Source organism: Mytilus californianus, unplaced genomic scaffold, assembly GCF_021869535.1.
Source record: "Mytilus californianus isolate M0D057914Y unplaced genomic scaffold, xbMytCali1.0.p SCAF_17, whole genome shotgun sequence".
Lineage (NCBI taxonomy): Eukaryota > Metazoa > Mollusca > Bivalvia > Mytilida > Mytilidae > Mytilus > Mytilus californianus.
The window spans coordinates 10,160,094-10,172,844 of NW_026262659.1; the positions used below are offsets into that span (position 1 = coordinate 10,160,094).

The 12,751-nt window shown below is 32.1% G+C and overlaps 2 protein-coding genes across 7 annotated transcripts in view; both read left to right on the forward strand.

The window, feature by feature from the left end:
* The window catches only part of LOC127726384 (uncharacterized), a 205,871-nt gene that overhangs the window by 140,903 nt on the left and 52,217 nt on the right, over window positions 1–12,751 (forward strand). The gene's annotated exons all lie outside the window — the stretch shown is intronic.
* The window catches only part of LOC127726383 (uncharacterized), a 164,390-nt gene continuing 156,406 nt past the window's right edge, over window positions 4,768–12,751 (forward strand). The window contains exon 1 of the mRNA XM_052233772.1: window positions 4,768–4,863. The gene's annotated coding sequence lies outside the window, so the exon portion shown is untranslated. The remainder of the gene's footprint in view (window positions 4,864–12,751) is intronic.

The window sequence follows — 12,751 nt, forward strand, 5'->3', positions numbered from 1 at the left end:
CAGTATAAGAAAAACAGACCAAAACACAAAAACTTAACTATAACCACTGAACCATGAAAATGAGGTCAAGGTCAGATGACACCTGCCAGTTGGACATGTACACCTTACAGTCCTTCCATACACCGAATATACTAGACCTATTGCTTATAGTATCTGAGATATGGACTTGACCACCAAAACTTAACCTTGTTCACTGATCCATGAAATGAGGTCGAGGTCAAGTGAAAACTGTCTGACGGGCATGAGGACCTTGCAAGATACGCGCATACCAAATATAGTTATCCTATTACTTATAATAAGAGAGTATTTAACATTACAAAAAATATTAACTTTTTTTTCAAGTAGTCACTGAACCATGAAAATGAGGTCAAGGACATTGGACATGTGACTGACGGAAACTTCGTAACATGAGGCGTCCATATACAAAGTATGAAGCATCCAGACCTTCCACCTTCTAAAATATAAAGCTTTTAAGAAGTTAGCCTACGCCGCCCCTGGATCACTATCCCTATGTCGAGCTTTCTGCGACAAAAGTCGCAGGCTCGACAAAAAGGAGTTCTTAATTAAGAAATAAACTGATTCGCCTAACGCAGCTGGATACGACCGAAAATCAATAGGGAGATTACATCAATAGCTATAAATAATTCACCAAAGTTTCATGCGAACTGCTTAAAGCATTTTTGAGTTGTTGTCCAAAAACTGGAAAATCCAAGCTTTTTTAATGAATAAAACCCCATAACTCAGAAATGTAAAATCTAAAATTTATAAAATTCTAAAGGGAGCTTACGGATTGATAATTTAGTCTTAAATGCAAGATTTTTTTATCAGTTGTTAGTGGCTTTGAACTAGCTGTCAGTAAATGCGAGTGCTCTCAGATCTGTACTTAGTGTCTTTTTGTTGTTTGGATGTACAACTACCCGGCCTCGTCCACTTGTATTTGTATTTATCCATCTGATGAGTTAAGCCTCTTTCAACTGATTTTTATAGTTCATTCTTATATTGTACTGTTACACCACTGTCCCAGGTTAGGGGGTGGGTTGGGATCCCGCTAACATGTTTAACCCCGCCACATTCTGTATGTACATGTATGTGCCTGTCCCAAGTCAGGAGCCTGTAATTCAGTGGTTGTCGTTTGTTTATGTGTTGCATATTTGTTAATCGTTCATTTTTTGTACATAAATTAGGCCATTAGTTTTCTTGTTTGAATTGTTTTACATTGTCATTTCAGTGCCCTTTATAGCTCACAGTGCGGTATGTGCTTTGCTCATTGTTGAAGGCCGTACTGTGACCTATAGCTGTTAATTTCTGTGTCATTTGGTCTCTTGTGGAGAGTTGTCTCATTGGCAATCATACCACATCTTCTTTTTTATATTTACATCAACAGATATATATCTGTTGATGTAAATATAAAAAAGAAGATGTGGTATGAATATATAAACAATTCACCAAAGTCAAGGTGAGACAACAAAACTTAGTTGTAAGATCTCTGAAATTTTTTACACGGTACAAGTTTTTCTAATTGTTGGAGATTGCACGGTGACAGTAACACCTGTAACTGCTTTACCCATTTCTTATGCACTTTGGTTCGATAAACTCACTGAATATCATACCACATCTCCTTATTTTTATATGCATTACAATTTACATGTGCATGTAATTGTAAATAATATTTATATATATATATATCAGAACAAACTTCATTGCGTCACTTTTATTTATGCATCCTTTGGCACAATACAAGTTCTTAAATTACATAACATAAAACAACTAAATGTTATTTCAGATGAAACTTTTGTTTCAGTTCCATTCATAGGATTTATTAGAATTTTGTATGTTTTGCCAAGTCCAATAATTAGCTCTATGTGCACGTGTTAATTGGAGACTTTTCTATCCCGTATAAGAGTTTTGGAACTAATTCTGTTTCTTTTTTTGAAAAAAGTGAGCAAACAAATTATGCACATTTAAACCTTTGTCTGCCATCACACTGTCACCTGGATCACAGAATTGAACTATTCTACATCTTTCAACTATTTCACAGTCACTGGTACAACCAACATATGCATTAGAGACATAGTTGACTAAACCACCAGGAGTCGAACATACAAGTATTTTCAGTGTTTCTGTTTTTATATGATGAAAAGGTTGCCTGAGCTCTAGGAGCTTTAGGTTTTATCACGGGATATTTTGTGCTGTCAATAATAATCCAAGTTGTAGGAAACTTTAATTTGAAGTTGGATGGCGAAAAATACCTGACTAAACCACTAAATGGCCAAGTGTTAGCCTCACGCCACTGTTTAGACATAAAAACAATCCATGTTTACACAATATTCTTAACACTAGTTTCAATCTAGAATCTAGACAGTTCAAAGTTGGTTGTATAATGCCTCAATTTCATCAAAGTCATAAAAAAACTGATTTTCAAATGACACCCTATCAATTTGAAAATATATGTATCTCAAACAATGTGCTGCTGGACCAAGTGTGGTCAAAACAAATAAAAATATAGTAAACAAGTTACAACTCTAAACCGGTATATAAATGCATGGCTGTGTCATGTGTCTTCATTTCAAAATTCTCTGCTGAAAATATAGGCATTGATGGTGTTTGCGTAATTCCATCTGTGAAGCTCAACATTACATTTTTTAGCTCGGCAGTTGGTGGTGGACAGTCATAAATCATGTCTGCAGTATGAATGACTTCTTCAGGAAAACCAACTTTAGTATCAAAACTTTCCTCTAGATTTCTACTACAATATTCATCAAGTTTAGTTCTTTTGTTTTCACAGGAAACTGCCCTGATTTTTCTTTTTGCGGACGATTCAGTCTCTTGCTTGGTCCAGGAAAATAGGCTGGGAATGGCAGTAGACTTACGTCTCTGTATGGTGGGTTTGCACCCTGAAAAAGGTTATAAAACATTAGTTTTTTGATAATTAAATGAACTTTCATTAGCAATGCATACTTTATACTACCTGGCAAAATATTAACTAGATTTATTCATTACAATCTGGATAAAAATATGTTAGCCTGATTCAATGTACATCAAAATGTATGTTATGTAAATCCAAAGGACAAACAATGAGAGACGTATGCAACAAACATACATTGTTTGTACCTAAATAACTATAATATAGATGAGAGCATGTCATTGTTTTGTTCCTGTTAACATTGTCATTGACATTTTTCAAGAAAGTCTATGAGGCATAGCTTATGCATTCCTGTCATTACTACATTAGCATAATTACTGCTAAAATAATTCTCTCAGTAAGAAATCATTATAATTGTAGCAAGCACCAAAAAATCTCAAACAGATCACATTGAATCGTAATCCAAAAAATTATGACGTCTTGAATTAACCACCCCCTTTATTCTAAAACGATAATTGCGGTTGTAAACAGACTTTGGTTATTTCGCATGGCGATTACATATATAACTATATATTTTAAAAAGAAAATAGAGTTTTACCATGAATAGTTTCCTGCACGTAGTCTTTTTCAGTAAAATGTGCCTTGCAAACAACAGCTGAGTGATTGAGATGGACTCCACGATTTCATCGTGTTCTCGTCCAATCTGCGTATGGGCCATGGCGTTGATCCAACTTTTCCTTCTTTTTAAGTCATTTGGAAATGCATGTCCTCCTCTTAAATGACATCCAGGTACACAACAACAAGTACTTGGCATCGTTAATTAAAAATGCAACTGTAATAGTTGCACCGTGCAGAAACCGGAAGTTGAAGAACAGGATCGGCTACCACGGCGCCACCTATTCAGGAACGATAATTTGCTTCTTTATATAACTGCGAAATAACAATAACGTTAGACGGGTTCGCGTGCATAAACAGAAATGCGCTTTAAATTGTATAATATAATTCATGTTCAGTCGACCTTTAATTATTATATCAACGACTGAAATGATTTATAAACATCTAGATTGCAGATAACACTCGAAATTAACCCGACCTCTTTCCACACGGAATTCAAATAATTCTAGTTTGTCAATCGGTTGACTGCTTATAATGTAAAATACAAATATATCAAAAGTTTTTAAAACATACAAAACACAATGATCTTTTCTCTATTTCCCAATGTAAATGAAATGAAACAAAAAACATTTTATATCACAATAAGAAGAGGAGAGAATCAACATTTTCCGGATCTACTTGGAGCCTAATGACCCCCACGTAGATAAGTTGGATATCGCGGAAAGAAAGATTAACACGGCAACTAGAAAGGCATTAAAGCACTGCCTTTAAAAATCATTACGTTTAAAGTACTTATGCATTGCGAAAACAAATAATTCATCAATGGCATTGGAGTCAGATATTCCCAACATTATCTTTTTTATATTGGATACAAATTTTATGAAGTCTGATACAAATTTTTTGTAGGCAAAGCGTTTCAACTGAGGTACTACACAGAGATGTCAAAAAGCATCATTATGGAGGAAAGAGTTAATTTAAGGGTCATCAGTGGCTGATGATCAATGCTTTTGAATGGGGACATATTGTTGGAACTTGGAACCCCCCTTTTCAAAAAGGCTGGATCCACCCCTGGACATGCATAAAACATCATGCTCATTTTAACGTTGAATATTTAAACTCATTACATTTGGCAATGTTTTATGAAATACTGCAAATGTAATAAAACATTATATTGAATTGATTCAAATCTAAAAATTATTCTATTTGTAATATCAATGAAGTTTAAACATAGACACAGGAAATACCCCCATGACATGTGATTTGAATTCTAAATATAGTAAAGGGTATTTCCAAGTAGCAGTTAACAGGGACAATCCTTCCTTTCTGTCCATTTTGTCTACTTAAATGTTCAATATTGACCAAAAACAATAAGCAGATAGACTCAGGTTAGTAAAAACTTCAGATACCTTATATCTCTATCATGTGTACCTTTTTTAATCTTCAATTTTACTGTAAATTGAAAGGTGATTACCTCTCTGAATATCAAATCAAATCAAATATTTTATTGTCTTATAAACTTTACAGTTTGTGACCAACATGTATTAACACAAAAAACATATATACATACATATCAAACAAACACAATAAAAACAGCATCAAAATTTATAAAAACAAACAAGTTGTTAAGAGTCCCCTGCCCTCAGTTCTAATGACTTTTTCAAGAAGGATCCTAACTTATTTGTTTGTAAAGGCGTTGATGGATTTAGTAAATAATGAATTTTTTCTTCTTCATTTAAATTATTAAAGTTATTATTTTCAGTACATATGTGTTCAAAAAAGGCATTTCTTAGTGTTTTATTATAATCACAATAGAGTAAAAAATGTTTCTCATCCTCTAGTATTTTACATTTATGACAAAGTCGTTCCTCTCTTGGGATTTTAAAATATCTCCCCTTTTCAATTAAGAGGGAGTGATCACTTAGTCTAAATTTAGTGATTAAACTCCTTATCTGAAAATTAGATATATTTAGATAAGATTCTAGTTTGCAATCCTTTTTAAGTTTTTTATATAGATAAAATTTACTTTTATCATCAATGTTTTCAAATTTAGTTTCAATTAAATCTTCATATCTATTTTTCATTTTTAACTTTATATCGTTTTTTATTTTATTTACATCTTTTATGTCCTTACAATTAGAAAAAATATTAAGGTCAATATTAGTCTCTTCAACAATATTCTTTGCATATGTATACCATGAATAAGTTCCAGTCAAATCTAGAGACTGTGCTAGAGAAAAAGCTTCCTTTATCAATGGATTAATATTATTATTATATAGTCTAGCTAAATATAAAAGGGTTTGTGTTTTAATAAAACATTCTATAGGCAATCTTCCTAATTCAACTCTTGCCCCTAAATTGGATGCATTTTTTCTTATTCCTAGAGTAGATTTACAAAATTTAAGATGCATATTTTCAATAGGGGTTTTGTCTGTAAAATCAAGTTGATTAATTTGTTTTCCTGAAGATAAGGCTCTGTTTTTGGCTCTATGAAAAGAAATATATGTATCCAAATATGTTACTTCTGAATTATAGGTCATAATTGGTTTTACTAAAGAATCAAAAAGGTTATTTGCTACTTTTATAGGTAGATTATTCAATGATTTAGTATAGGATTTTATTGCAAAAAATACTTTTTTTGCCTTTTTTGTCAGCTCTAAGGTACTTTGTGATAAATTTCCATTACATTTTATCAACATTCCCAAAAATGAATATTCTGATACGCTCTCTATGGCTTCATTCTCATAGTAAATATGTGATGTTTCACCATTTTGTTTGGACTGACTGAAAATCATGGATTTTGTTTTGTTTGTATTTAAAGAGAGTTGCCATTTGTTGCAATATAATTTAACATTATTTAAACTGTTTTGAAGACCCTCTTTCGATTCTGACAGGATCAAAAGATCATCTGCAAAAAGGAGGCATCCCACCTTACTATTTATAAGCTTAAGGGGACTTGAATCATTTCCCTCAAAATTTTTTACAATATCATTTATGAAGACATTAAATAAAGTTGGGCTGAGGGTGTCTCCTTGTTTAACCCCTCTAGCAATATTAAAAAATTCTGATACATAATCTTTGTATTTGAAAGATGATTTAGTATTTAAGTATTGTTGTTTTATAACTCTGTAAAAAGACCTGCCAACTCCCATTTTGCATAATTTATAAAGTAAAGCAGTTCTCCATACTGAATCAAAAGCCTTTTTCAGATCTATAAAGCAGGCATAAATCTTTTTTTTCTCTTTATGTAGATATTTATTAATCAAGGACTTCAATAAAAAGATGCTATCAGCTGAATATCAATTCACCAAATATAAAAATAGAATACAGTCATAGTTATAAAGGATTTCTGTAACTGAAATTACTACCTACTAAACTAATATTTAGAGTAACTGAAATAAACATTTTTTTTCAGAAAACTTCAGAAAAAAATAATAAAATGTTATTAAACCATGAAGAAAGATTAATAGTCTATATCTGACATTTGCCAGACACAAACTTTATACCATCCTGTATCTTTGATTTCATTCATGTTCCCTCTTGTGAAATTCAAGATTGTTTACAAATTTTCCGTCTATACATATAACACATTGTTATAGATGTAATGTAGGAGTCAACACTAATGATGAAAATATTAATGTTATCCTGATTCTATGAACAGACAAAGTAAAATAGCAGTTAAACAGTTTTACCTTTTTACTGTAGACAAGATACAATGACCGTATACTTGAATGTATTTTTGGTTCCGTCTATATTGGAGATTTTTACTCCAGTGCTCAGACAGACTTTAGCATGACATTTCTTAGTCTTTTTTAAATACTTTTTTACTGGAAAATGGACTGTGAGAGAGGACAGGTGAACTTTGACTTGATCATGGTTCTGTCATACTGGAGATTGTTAATCATACAAGACTTCAGACACTGAGGCTTAAAACAATGATATGACTTGAATAATGATAATCATTTACTTCTTTTTTTTTAAGTTTATGATGGACCGAAACGACATAGCTGTAAACTGACCCGTATTCTGCGGGTCACACCCGAGAATTTCCCTCTTCACACGGGATTTTTTAAATACCCGTTGGGTATTCAAATAGGCACTGGCTACGGTTACATGGAAATGTAACAATAATAAAAAAGTTATTGTTACATTGGAGACTAATTGCCGGAATACATGGTTGGCTAAGGAACCGATTAATTACGAATATAACAATAATATTAGTGTCTACGGTTACATGGCGTTATTGTTACATTAAAGACTGCAATGTACGCAAGATATATTAAACTTAAACCTTCTATAGTTTTGTTGCTTAATTTTTCTATATGTACTAGATAATATTAGTGATAAATAATAATAATAATAATAATATTATTCCACAAATAGTGTTTGAATAGTATTAAGCATTGATTTAATTGTTTTGATGTTCTTAGAGATATTAAAATTGAGTATGGAAATGGGAGTGTGTCAAAGAGAGAACAATCCAACCAAAGAGCAGTTTAGTAGTGCCAAAGGCGAAAAATATAGTTCAATGGTTCACTGTTAAGAACTTGGGCTGAGAAAATGTATTTACTGGTTTGTGATGGCTGCTTGGAGTGATTTCACAAAAATGCGTCGGACTTAAACATGATCCAAAAAAACAACATACTGGCATGATTTGTGGAAACTGTCATTGTAAATAAAAAAATTAAAAATTGTATGCAATATTGTTAATATCAAATAAAAGTTTTCAAGTTTTGTTTTCATACATATTACTATAGTCCCATCGTACATTGCAGTGCATTAGTGAAACAATCGCGCAATGTAACCGTAGACACAAATATTATTGTTACATTCGTAATTAATCGGTTCCTTACCCAACCCTATTCCGGCAATTAGTCTCCAATGTAACAATAATATTTTTATTGTTACATTTCCATGTAACAGCAGCCAGTGCCATTCAAATAACCCAGGATTTTAGAAAATGACCTGTTTTCACCCGTATTTCTGACCGGTATTGTTTCCGGTATTTAGAAGTCAAATATACTTTCGGTTTTCTTGGCATTTTTCCTTTGAAAATGAAAACAATTAAAATTAGAATTTACTTATTTACCGTACCAATGAAATTAATTGTAAATTGATATTTTCCTTTAACGTGGAATCCCATTTATTTTTAGATGCTTCCATGCTTGATCAAGGTACAGCTCTTGTGAAACATATTTTTAATAATCTGTATCAAATATCAACTGAAAGATCTCTCAAAGTCATTTAATCTGATGATATAGACATTATGATGACCTGTAGCTTTTTACATCTTTGTGAATAGTAGCTAGTATCTCACGGCAACCATACCAAATCTCATAATTTTTATAATATGCTCATTTTAACATTGTATATTTAAACTCATTACCTTTGGTAATGTTTTATGAAATACTGCAAATGTAATAAAACATTATATTGAAATTGATTCAAATCTAAAAATTATTCTATTTGTAATATCAATGAAGATTAAACATAGACACAGGAAATACCCCCATGACATGTGATTTGAATTCTAAATATAGTAAAGGGTATTTCCAAGTAGCAGTTAACAGAGACAATACTTCCTTCCTGTCCATTTTGTCACAATATTGACCAAAAACAATAGGCAGATACTCAGGTTAGTAAAAACTTCAGATACCTTATATCTCTATCATGTGTACCTTTTTTAATCTTCAATTTTACTGTAAATTGAAAGGTGATTTACCTCTCTGAATATCAATTCACCAAATATAAAAATAGAATACAGTCATAGTTATAACGATTTCTGTAACTGAAAAATTATTACTACCTACTAAACTAATATCTAGAGTAACTGAAATAAACATTTTTTTCAGAAAACTTCAGAAAAAAATAATACAATGTTATTAAACCATGAAGAAAGATTTAGTCTATATCTGATATTTGCAAGACACAAACTTTATACCATCATGTATCTATGACTTCATTCATGTTCCCTCTTGTGAAATTCAAGATTGTTTACAAATTTTCCCTGTCTATACATATAACACATTGTTATACGATGTAATGTAGGAGTCAACACTAATGATGAAAATATTAATGTTATCCTGATTCTATGAACAGACAAAGGAAAATAGCAGTTGAACAGTTTTTATTCATTTTTACTGTAGACAAGATACAATGACCGTATACTTGAATGTGTATATTTGGTTCCGTCTATACTGGAGATTTTTACTCCAGTGCTCAGACAGACTTTAGTATGACATTTATTATAGTCTTTTTTAAATACTTTTTATACTGGAAAATGGACTGTCAGAGAGGACAGGTGAACTTTGACTTGATCATGGTTCTGTCATACTGGAGATTGTTAATTATACAAGACTTCAGACACTGAGGCTTAAAACAATGATATGACTTGAATAATGATAATCATTTACTTCTTTTTTTTTTAAGTTTATGATGGACCGAAACGACATAGCTGTAAACTGACCCGTATTCTGCGGGTCACACCCGAGAATTTCCCTCTTCACACGGGATTTTTTAAATACCCGCCAGGTATTCAAATAGGCACTGGCTACAGTTACATGGAAATGTAACAATAATAAAAAAGTTATTTAAGAGACTAATTGCCGGAATACATGGTTGGCTAAGGAACCGATTAATTACGAATGTAACAATAATATTTGTGTCTACGGTTACATTGCGTTATTGTTACATTAAAGACTGCAATGTACGCAAGATATATTAAACTTAAACCTTCTACAGTTTTGTTGCTTAATTTTTCGATATGTACTAGATAATATTAGTGATAAATAATAATAATAATAATAATATTATTCCACAAATAGTGTTTGAATAGTATCAAGCATTGATTTAATTGTTTTGATGTTCTTAGAGATATTAAAATTGAGTATGGAAATGGGAGTGTGTCAAAGAGAGAACAATCCGACCAAAGAGCAGTTTAGTAGTGCCAAAGGCCAAAAATATAGTTTAATGGTTCACTGTTAAGAACTTGGGCTGAGAAAATGTATTTACTGGTTTGTGATGGCTGCTTGGAGTGATTTCACAAAAATGCGTCGGACTTAAACATGATCCAAAAAAAATAACATACAGGCATGATTTGTGGAAACTGTCATTGTAAATAAAAAAATTAAAAATTGTATGCAATATTGTAAATATCAAATAAAAGTTTTCAAGTTTTGTTTTCATACATATTACTATAGTCCCATCGTACATTGCAGTGCATTAGTGAAACAATCGCGCAATGTAACCGTAGACACTAATATTATTGTTACATTCAGAATTAATCAGTTCCTTACCCAACCCTATTCCGGCAATTAGTCTCCAATATAACAATAATATTTTTATTATTGTTACATTTCCATGTAACCGTAGCCAGTGCCATTCAAATAACCCAGGATTTTAGAAAATGACCTGTTTTCACCCGTATTTCTGACCGGTATTGTTTCCGGTATTTAGAAGTCAAATATACTTTCGGTTTTCTTGGTATTTTTCCTTTGAAAAGGAAAACAATTAAAATTAGAATTTGCTTATTTACTGTACCAATGACAGCTATCAAAACATTACATTTGATTGAAAAGTAACAATTGGACGATTGTTTGTTAATTGTACACCAGAAAGTTGAAGCCAGTCAAGCTTGACATACAATTCTATGTCCTGATTTAAAGATTCGCCGTTTGCAAATATCAAATATCCTGTAAAAATGGTTTGAAAACAATTTGAACCTTTTAATACATTTCTGTTCGAGAGAACAATTTTGTTATCACTTAAATGTAAAAGCTTTAAATCAAATCCATATGCTCTAGATGTTACACTGAAAGAAAACACACTAACTTCTTTCTATTTATCTTCCTCCTGTGTATAGGAGCACATTAGCTATAATTGATTTCTAATTACATGTATAGCTGGGGTTTATGACATTCATTAATAAAAAGAAGTAAACTAGTGTGAATAAAACAATAAAAAGGCATTGCTTTAGAAAGATATTTAATTAATGATAAATATTAATATACTTAACAAATACAAAAGTGATTATTTTTAGGGAACTCAGTGTTACATGTATATGTTATAGTATATAAAAAAAAAAACTCTCAATACTAAAATTGGACCGAAAAAGTTTGTCGCTTTATGACCAGACATTTTCTTCTTCAATGCAGGTCATGACCTGCATTTTCAGTTTCAGAGGTTGGCAGGTATGAAACGACCGTAGACCCTACATCATTGTTTGTTCTATTATTTTTGGAGATTGTTACACCAGTTTTCAGAGAGAGAGGCCTCCAAATGATAGTATTTTCTTATATAGGATGTCGGAGTACAGGATTTCATCAACAGTAAAACTGTCATACACATCCTGTTTTATTCTTGCTTTTTTTATTGTAGGATGGACAGAGATGATCATAGACGTTACTTCATAGTTGGTTCTGTTATAATGGAGATTGTAACACCAGTCTTCAGACAGAGGTTAGAGAAAGACTACAAAAGTAAAAGGTTTGGATGTCTACAGGATTTCATCAACAGTAAACCTGTGATACACATCCTGTTTCATCTTCGCCATAGGAATATAAAATGTTGTGTGGACAGTACCAACTGTAGGAACCGAGGGACCCTACCATTAAACTACAGCCAATGGGATTTACTGTACACAGAGAATCCAAAACCACCTAAGCATCACTGTCACTGCTTGTATACAACCAATAATGTAAAGTTAGATGATCTTGATATTACCTTAGCTAGTTTGATTTTACTGAATTGCTGCAATCTGACACCAAATGAAGAGACATTGATAAAAGAACTAAGGAAGTTTAAGAACAACTACCTAAGCCACAACACCAAAGGTGCCATAACTGAAAAAGAGTTCAGAACACTGTGGAAAGACTTAACAACATGTGTCCTACAACTTGACCCCAGTAAACAAGATGACATCATACGGATACAGAACAGACCATTGGACGACTTATTGTGCAACAAGTACTTTGTTTGTCTCCTAGACATTCACAAAAAGCTTGAAGAGGTAAGCAACTTATTTTCTTTACTATCAAATCAACATTCCTGACCAAATCTTTCCACATGTATGAAAACAAAGCATATTTAAACTCAAACAGCATATTCAAACTCAGAATCAGACTCTAATATTGTTTTCATTTATTGTTTTGTGCTGCTGTTGCATCACTGTCCCAGGTTAGGGAAAGTTTTTGGCACCTTCAAACTAGTGTAACCCCTCAACATTCTGCAAGTGCCTGTCCCAAGTCAGGAGCCTGTAATTCAGTGGTTGTCGTTTGT